This window comes from Neofelis nebulosa, chromosome 11 (assembly GCF_028018385.1).
Source record: "Neofelis nebulosa isolate mNeoNeb1 chromosome 11, mNeoNeb1.pri, whole genome shotgun sequence".
NCBI classification, from domain to species: Eukaryota; Metazoa; Chordata; class Mammalia; order Carnivora; family Felidae; genus Neofelis; species Neofelis nebulosa.
Window position 1 is genome coordinate 6,226,201 of NC_080792.1, and position 9,548 is coordinate 6,235,748.

Genomic DNA, 9,548 nt, shown 5'->3' on the forward strand with positions numbered 1-9,548 from the left:
CTCACAAATTTCTTGGCATTGCACATATACGTATGTGTGCCCACGTGTGTGTCTTTACTATTTCCCTTAGATTTCTGGTTCTACTTTATATCTCAGTACTATAAAATAATTTTTAAGTTTATTTATTTATTTTGAGAGAGTGTGCAAGTTCGGAAGGGGCAGAGAGAGGGAAGAAGAGACACAGAATCCTAAGGCGGTTCCGTGTGTCAGCGCAGAGCCCGACCCGGGGCTCGATCCAGGGAACCCAGTGAGGTCATGACCTGAGCCGAAATCAAGAGCCGGATGCTTAACTGGCTGAGTCACCCAGGTGCCCCCAAAATAATTTTTTAGTCAGCGAACGTTTTTTATGAATATAATTTATAGTCAGAATTGAAAGTGGGACACTGATAGAGAGTGGCATTTCTCCACTGAGTCTGCCTCTCCAGTTACATTCAGCCCCGGCACAAAAGCTTAGTCTCCATTAAAGGTTTTGTAGAAGGGAGTGAAAATAAGTCCTGCTTCCAAATTAGGGAAAATGGAAATAATAGAAATATTGCATTTCCTATTATTTAAATTCGATTTCATTTTACAAGTCAAATTTACAGGAAGATTCTAGAGAAAAGCATTTATGTAGTGTCACGGTATGTGGCCTTGTGTCACACAGGCCGGGCTTGTATGGGTGGCCTTCACTTTGTAAAGTTTGTAAATTAGGTGGAGGAAGGAGAGGAGTGTTTCACAAAAGGATTATTACATTATCGCTTTTTATTACTTTACTTTGTTATTGCGGTGGTGTCATGTTCGCCAAGAATTTTGCATCACTCAGGTACGTATAATGCAACAAATAATACAGGTTCTTAGCTGTAATGACCTGGCTGAAGGAGATAACGATTCTAAAAAAGAGTCACAGTTTGTATATAATTTGTATTGTGTCTTCTTCCAAAATATTGGCATTGTCTTAACACAAAGAAAGAAAATGTAAAAGGAGAAATCTCGAGATACCAACAGAGTGAACAGATAGCAAGCTTATTAAACGAATAAATTCGCGTCTGCATTTTTGACAGCTAAGGTAAGAATTAGTGAGTTCAGTTCAGCACATTTACAGAAGTGGATGTGTGTAAGTAATAAAGAAGCATTTGAGATGACACAGAGATGAGAACTGTGAGGTCATTTTTATCATCTGAAACAGAAAGCAAGTTTACCTGTAGAGAAAAACTTTCCCAAAACCTTAATGTTGGTGCCTTTTTATACAGGACACTGTATACACAGGGTATGTGCAGTCACCTCTACCATAGTTGGATAAAAAGAAATGTTTGAAAAGGTTTTCCTGGTTGTAGAGTACGTTCTCGGTAACATCTGTTGAATAAATTGGCAAATAGACCAGCGTTTGAATGATTCATCTAAACGCACATGCGTACGTGTATGCGTATATATTTATGAAACCTGATGACAATATTGATTCCATGTTCTATGGAAACAATGTATTCGAGCATTTTTAAATTGAAAAACAGAGGAAAAATCTGGTGGAAACGAAGGAAAATAAATATTCTATCTGTTCATTACATTGCTTTTCTAAAATCTGAAAATGCTGGAGTAAGACTTAGTAGGTATTAATTGAAAATCTCTTGATGATTGAAATTAGCTTTGGTTAAGCTAATTAGCTTTGGTTAAGTTAAGTTATAGTGATAAATTGCCCCCAAATTTTAGTAACTTGCAAAATTAAAGTTAGTATATACTCGTGTTCTCATGGATTGAAGGCTGGCTATGGTTTTGCCCTGGGTCCTCCTAAGGTTGAAGGTAGAGATCCTATCTAGAACATGCCATGTCATGGCAGAGGTCATGTCAGAATCAGGTGGAATCAAAGCTCTGACTGGAAGTAAAAGTCATTTTACACACGCGTTTTATTGCCAAGAGCAAGCGTCATGACCAATCTCAATATGACTTGGGGGGGAAGTATAATTCTCCCACAAGACTAGGCCCGATGGGGGTAAGTAGCAAATATTGCTAGAATAATGTAATCTATCATACTGCAAATACTTATTTGATAAATACGTATTAGATGGATAAAAAGTGTCACAGATTCATGGCTGCCCAAAGGGGAAAAAAGTTCTGAGGGATCCTGCCACAAACTCACGGGGCTACAGACCTACTTTAAATTTTGGGGGGCAAGCCAGGGACACCTGTTGGACACAGCACAAATTACTAGCTAGAAAACACACTTTTTTTTGAAATTGGTATATATTTTATATTATTTTTTTAAATTTATTCTCAAGTTAGTTAACATACAGTGTAATCTTGGCTTCAGGAGTAGGACCCAGTGATTCATCTCTTACATACAACACCCAGTCCTCATCCCAACAAGTGCCCTCCTCGATGCCCGTCACCCATTTCCCCACCCAACCACCTCCCACCCCCCAACCCCCTCAACCTCAGTTTGTTCTCTGTATTTAAGAGCCTCTTATGGTTTGTGTCCCTCTCTGTGTTTATCTTATTTTTCACACTCTTCCCCTGCGATCATCTGTTAAGTTTCTCAAATTCCACATATGAGTGGAATCATGTGATACCTGTCTTTTTCTGACTTATTTCACTGAGCATAATACCCTCCAGTTCCATCCGTGTTGCTGCAAATGGCAAGATTTCATTCTTTTACGTACCTGAGTAGTATTCCATCGTGCAATTCTCCTTTCAATGATGTCTTTTTTGGTGCACATGAGTTTTTGGTGGTTGCTACGTTGCAGTATGTGAAAGTCAGTTGAAGCTGGAAAGGTGGGTGCCTAATCTGATTCCATGATTTAAGGTGTTGTGCTGGACCCATCAGGCATACACATCCCATGAGTCTTTAACTGTGGGAGCTTAAGCATGAATTGACACTATTTTTTTTTCTTTGACCCACGGGTATTGTTATTTTCTCAAATAGCTACCATATAAATGATTGTTAAGTTGTTTAGACCTAACTACTTAATAATGGACCTATTAAGTATTTACTTGGGCTGAGGGTTGCCATAAAAAAAAATACTGATACGCTTAAGAGCACCTTGAACTGAGAAAGTATGGGAAACTCTATGCTAGGCTTTAAATGCTAGTTAATGATGTGCTCTTCTCTTGGAAATTTTGAGTCAGATCTGCATTTTACCCTAAAGGGGAAATCCATTTGTTTCAACCTATATGTTGAAAAAAAGCATGCCTGGAGATAACCGTGTAATTGATAGTCGATATTTAACATCCAGCAAAGGTTGGGCACCTATAAATCAAAACAGATGCCAGCAACAGAGAAATAGTACCTAGCAACCCTACGTGCACCTACAATTTTCTTAAACGAAAAAACAAAGCCTTTGATTTAGCTCAAGGAGTTGCAAAAGTACCTGATTGGCATCTCAACGTTCAATGAATTGTTAATGGAGTTCTTTATTTAAAAGGGGTCTTGGTGATTACCTCCATGGGGGCATAGAGCGTGAAGGTTTTTCACAGATGTAAAGGGTGTTTTTGATACCTGTTTGTCTTTTGGAATGTAGATGGCCCACTGCATATAGGTCAATTCTCATAGTGCTGTATCTCATATATGTTGACAAATCAATAGCACCTAAGATTTGTGGATGACACTTCCTCGATACGGGAACATCCCATAAAGCACAGACGAGGCATGGGAAGCATTCCTGTCACAGGTGCACATGTGGGGGAGGCTTCCGTCCTGGCTTTCTCGGGTTTTCCTCACACGCTGGTTGATTTTCCAACAACCGTCATCAGCTTGGGTAATTTCTACTTATTTTAACAACCGTAAAGATTGAAGTACGCACGTGGTGTTTAAAGACCACATATGCATAGGAGCGAATTAGACTTTAAAGCTTATGTGTCCTAGGCAATAATGGCTTGCAGTTGTTGAAGATGATTACACCACAGTCATGTCCATATCGATCGCTTTTTTGTTGCTCAAGGCTCCCTGCCTGAGGACAAAGAGAAAATATGGCACACTCTAGTTTTGGGGACAAATGTTCAATTCAGCAATCATATTCAGTGAAAGAAGTTACGCACAAAGAATAAAGAGCTTTGCTTTGAGAATGCGTCAAGGGGAAATTTACTAAGAAGTCAGCACCTTAGCTGGACTTAACACATACCTGAGAATCTTCTAGATGGATAAACCTGTTGTGCGTAAGAGGAGTCACTGAAACAGACCAGTGATGTTTTCATAAGGGTATGAATGAGGGACAAGGATGTAGAAGGGAGACTATATGGCATTCAGTGTGGCGAACCTATAAGGTTTGTGTTGGACAGGGACAAGAGTATGTGTCCAGAAAGAAAGGCAAAAATAGAAATTTATGCACGCATCCATGCAAATATTTGATCTTCACTTTAATGTAATGGTGGGCCATAGGAGAGTTTTAAGAAGAGAGTAATTAATCTCTTAGATTTAGAAATAAGTAATTCAGAAATAACAGTCTTTCATGACTTAACAAAAACTGAAGAGGAGAGAACAACAGAGACAGAAATAACTTCTAAGTTCCCAGTCCACCCAGGAGTTCTGTTACTTACATGCCTTATAATTTGACCCAATATCTACTGGGAATCAGGAAGTGGTTTGACCTCTCAAGTACATCAGGCACATCTTTGGTTCAGTGGGCACCACTGTTATATACTGTGCTCTCAATTCCTATCCTGGAGAGCTGCTCAAGTCAATAAAATTTCAAAGGTCATAAATAACAAGTACTGAGTACATAAACAAAGTTAGGAAGGGCGATAGTTTTGCCTTGTCCCTGCTCAACATCAGGATTGGAAAATACCCGTAAGCTAATAGAAAAGAGAGGTTTTCAAATTGTGTCAATTTCCATCAAATGTACACAAAAGAGAAGAGAAAGGAACCCACAAAAGTTGTGTGAGCAGGAGAAGCAGTTAAATGCTGATTGCTTGGAGTATTATTTCTTTGGCACCTAGTTTTCATGTGGTCGTAGAAAATTTAAAAATTAATTAATTATCTTTGGCAAACAATTTTAATGTTTTTCATCATCTTGGAAATACAATAACGAAGAGAATGTGATCAAAGCTTTATGTGTGTTCTGTATTTTTAACTTAGAAACTCTCGTCATCAGTTTTATCCTAAGATATACAAGGCTAGCATTTAAAAAAATGTGTTAAGTTTTGTGAATTACATTTAATTTTTATTTCCTATTGTATTACATAATGAAAGCAGAAAAAGATTCAGAACATAGATTACTTACGTGGCCTTTCTATCTGCTTGGTTTTGAAATTTCACTGTGTCGATAACATCACTAAATATGAATTCCAGAGGAAAGATGGAGAAACTGTTGTTCTTAACTTGTAATTTCTGAATAGGTTTGTAAGTCATCTCGTAGATCTGTAAATTCATGACTCATACGATATGCGGGACAATGTTTTCAGTATTTTTGACCTCTAATTTGTAAATTCAAACTCCTTATAGCAAATCAGCCTAGCTGCTTAAGGTGATTGAGAAGTGAAGGGAAACAGGTTGATCCTGAATTTATAGGGATTCATGGGTAGGCCTACAGAAGTTACAAGCGTCCTAAGGTCTGTTTCTTGGTAGAGACAATACATCTTTCTTACGTGATTTGATTTTGTAGACTATTATTGGCAAGTGAGATACTCTTGATCATTTGGTCAAACTAAACAAAGATGTATAAAATGAAGCATAGGGCATATATATGTGCATTTCATGTATTAAATGCATATATCAAAACACATAGAAATGTAGTTGAAAATCTTTGAAATCCATGATCTTATTAGGCATTTCTTGTTGAGCCCCCATCATATGTGTTTTTTTCTATGTCTTTCACTAGTATCTAATACTTCTTTTCCTCTGCTCCTTTCTACTTTTCTAGTCTTTCTCTACTGTAATATAGTAGACCATTAAAAAAGCAGGATAAGTACATTTACAGCTTTCTTACTGCTGCCTGCAGGGTGCTATAAATGCACAAACTGGATATAATTGAGGCACATATTAACTTACCTTCTGTTGTACAGGAAGGACATAAGCAGGCTGTTAATGTGCTCTCTGTTGAAACTCCTAACTTGGGGGTTGAGAATTAGCTTGCAGTAGTAATTTGGTAAGCACCTGGGAAAATTGCAAGCTTCATTTCGTGCAACGTGGAATATGATTAAAAAGAGAATATATTATTATCATGGGCACCATTAAAAAATGTGTAGACAGCATTCTATGATGTTAAAATGGAAATTGGAAGTTGTACTCAAATGTCGGAGATGCTGCATGTTAATTACTGTCTACCACAGTGCACTGTAAGTGCAATTCAATTATTTGCTTTGTCAAGCAATATTTTGATTAACCTGAACTTTAATTTTGTGCATCCAGTGTTTTCATATTGTGATAACACAGCGCAGGAGTGCATCGCCCTGCCAAGAGTTTCTCTGAAACCACCAGAAACGTCTTCACGACCAGAGGAATCCGCATTTAGACCTCGATACAGAAACATTTCTCAGATTAAGGGAATTTCTTTTTAAATAGCAGATAGGGAGTTTTTAGAAAATCTATTCAACGCGGTAGCATTACACCGGGTGCTCATAAAAACTTGGGTTCTTCCCTGCACAGTTTTGAAGCAGGCGTTGTTGTACTCGTGTTTGATTTAAAGAACCCGTGGCTGAGAGAAGGTAAGTCGTGTACACAAGGTCACTCGGCTCGCGCTTGGTGGGGCCAAACATTAAACCGAGGCTTACCTTCATCCGAAACTAGGAGATGCGACCTCCCTGGGTGATAAATCTTACTTGCCAACTTTGGGATTTCCGAGGGAGAGTCTGGAGAGCTCCTGTTGTATATTGTACGGTGTTTTCCCACAACCTAGGGTGACATAAATAATATATTGAAAAAGCACTACTTACCTGCAATCTGTAACTCACACTTGGATAATAATTTTTAATGGGTAGTGAATACATGACCTTTTTATCTGCTGGTTACTCAGGTTGACTTCAAGTCAGTAGCCGCATCTGATGAAACAGTCCATTCCTTGGCTTCAGGCCACACGGGCTGCAAACAAAAGATAACGATCCGTCCTGTATTTAGCTTGGTCAATTAATTCTGTTATGGACAATGATATAATCGTGTACGTTCCACATTTCACTAGGAGAACCAAAACCACGCACCACACAATTTCTCTACACATACTTTCAACGAAGTTTGTGTCCAGCAGCTACCAATTATCTCTCAAACTGCTGGTTGTAAAGATAAAATGAGGTACGTGATCTTTTCCTTCTAAAGAAATCGGTAGTTTAGCAGTGTAAACAGACATATACAGGGTCCATCGTGTGAAAATACTGTTAGTGATGCGAGGTAAGGCAGAACAAAATGCTAATTGACCACAGAGGAGAGGCTCAGTAACTCTGCCTGAGGGAGTGCAGTAAACCCGCAGGAAGAACTGGGTCACGCCAGAGGATCAGGACTTGGTGTGGAGAGGGGGTTGCATGGAGCATTTGCTAGAAAGCAAGGTGGAGCGTTTCAGGGGAAGGGGAGGGCTGTGACGAGGGGGACGAGAAATCTAGGGCACAGACTCCTACCAAGTCTATGATACACACATCCATCTATCCATGCACACGCGTACCAATAGCACGTGTCTCGGTTTTCTCTATTTGTCTCTCGTTAGGTATGTTCCTCTTTATACGTGCGACAAAGCAAGAAAAGTGCGTGTAGGAGTGCGTGTGTGTGTGTGTGTGTGTGTGTCCATGTTTACTTAAAACCGTGGATGGTATTGATTCTTTTTTTTTTTTAATGTTTATTTATTCTTGAGAGACAGAGAGAGACAGCCTGTGAGCAGGGGAGGGGCAGAGAGAGAGGGAGACACAGAATCCGAAGCAGGCTCTAGGCTGTGAGCCCGATGTGGGGCTTGAACCCACAAACCGAGAGATCATGACCTGAGCCGAAGTCTGATGCTTAACTGACTAAACCACCCAGGAGCCCCAATGGTATTGATTCTTTAAAAGTGGAATTAAAGAAACACGACAAATGAACCAAGGGGGGGAAAAAAGAGACAAACCAAAAACCAGACTCTTTAACTATAGAGAACAGACAGATGGTTGCCAGAGGGGAGTTGGGCAGGGGTGTGTGTGAAATAGATGAAGGGGATTAGGAGTATACTCGTGGTGATGAGCACGGGTTAATGTTGAATCACTATGTTGTACACCTGAAACTAATATATAACACTGTAGATTAATTACACTAGAATTACGATGAAAAAAAAATAAGCTTAATAAAATTCAAGGCGGCAAGGCTTTGGTATAAAAGCATAATATTAAAAAGCGGGTATAGATTGGCTTATTTGAAAATTAACCAATAAATGAGTCAACGCTATTTTATGTGATGCTAGGGATGATATCTGGAGCAAGTCTGAGCCCAGTCTACAAACATCGTATAGCGCTAAGTACTTAAAAATAAACACTTTAACAAGTAACATTATACTTAGAGCTCACGGATATCTCTCTAAATGTATATCTATGTATCTATCATCCATGTATTTCTGCCATTTTCTATGTTTTTCCTAAAAGCTATAATTATTTTGTTATTAAGAAAACATTTGTATGTATCGTTTGGAATTTATCACTGAAATTTATTCATCAATCCAAGGGTAAAATTAGGTTGGGAATATTCAGTAACCATTCTTCAGATTTCAGATGTAAATAACTATTATAGATTCTTAAGAATGCCTGGGGCGCCTGGGTGGCTCAGTCGGTTGAGCGTCCGACTTCAGCTCAGGTCACGATCTCACGGGTCGTGAGTTCAAGCCCCGCGTCAGGCTCGGGGCTGATGGCTCAGAGCCTGGAGCCTGCTTCCGATTCTGTGTCTCCCTCTCTCTCTGCCCCTCCCCCATTCATGCTCTGTCTCTCTCTGTCTCAAAAATAAACATTAAAAAAAATTTAAAAAAAAATAAAAAAAAGAATGCCAAAATGTTTTTCAATAATATAGTTATTTAACACTAATGAGTTGCAGTATTTATCATGCTAAGCATCAGAAGCTTATTGATAGCATACTCTGTATATTCTATGATTTAATGAATACCTACTAGATGATGTGCTGACTACCTTTTGTTGAAAATTCTTTTTTTTTCTGAAAAAAGATCTTAAATGTAGGATTTGTATCCTAATACTAGCTTATTTTCTGGTACACACACACACACACCGCATACATAACTATATGTGATATAGCTCAAATTGAGCTAAAGTAAATAAATCATAAGTAACATACTTAGGTAGGGAATCAGAGATCATTATTAGAAGGTATTTTGATAAGAACATGAGTATGTCAAATATTCTGATAATGTGTCACGTTCAAAATACGTTATTCTGAATACAATAATGAAGTCGTAGTTTCACATAATAATAAAGTTACACTTTTCACACCACTCAAAAATCCTGGAAATTGTCCACTTCATCATGCTTTCTTCCTATTCAATTAATCCTCAGTCTTTATGGAAATGAAGCACTTTACCTGGGAAGTTGACCTGAATGCACCTTCGAAGCATATTCGCCGTCTTTCTCATTAAGTTTGCTGTCTGTCTAGCTCATAATGACCCCAGGTTGGGAGAGGTAATTAAGTGATTTGG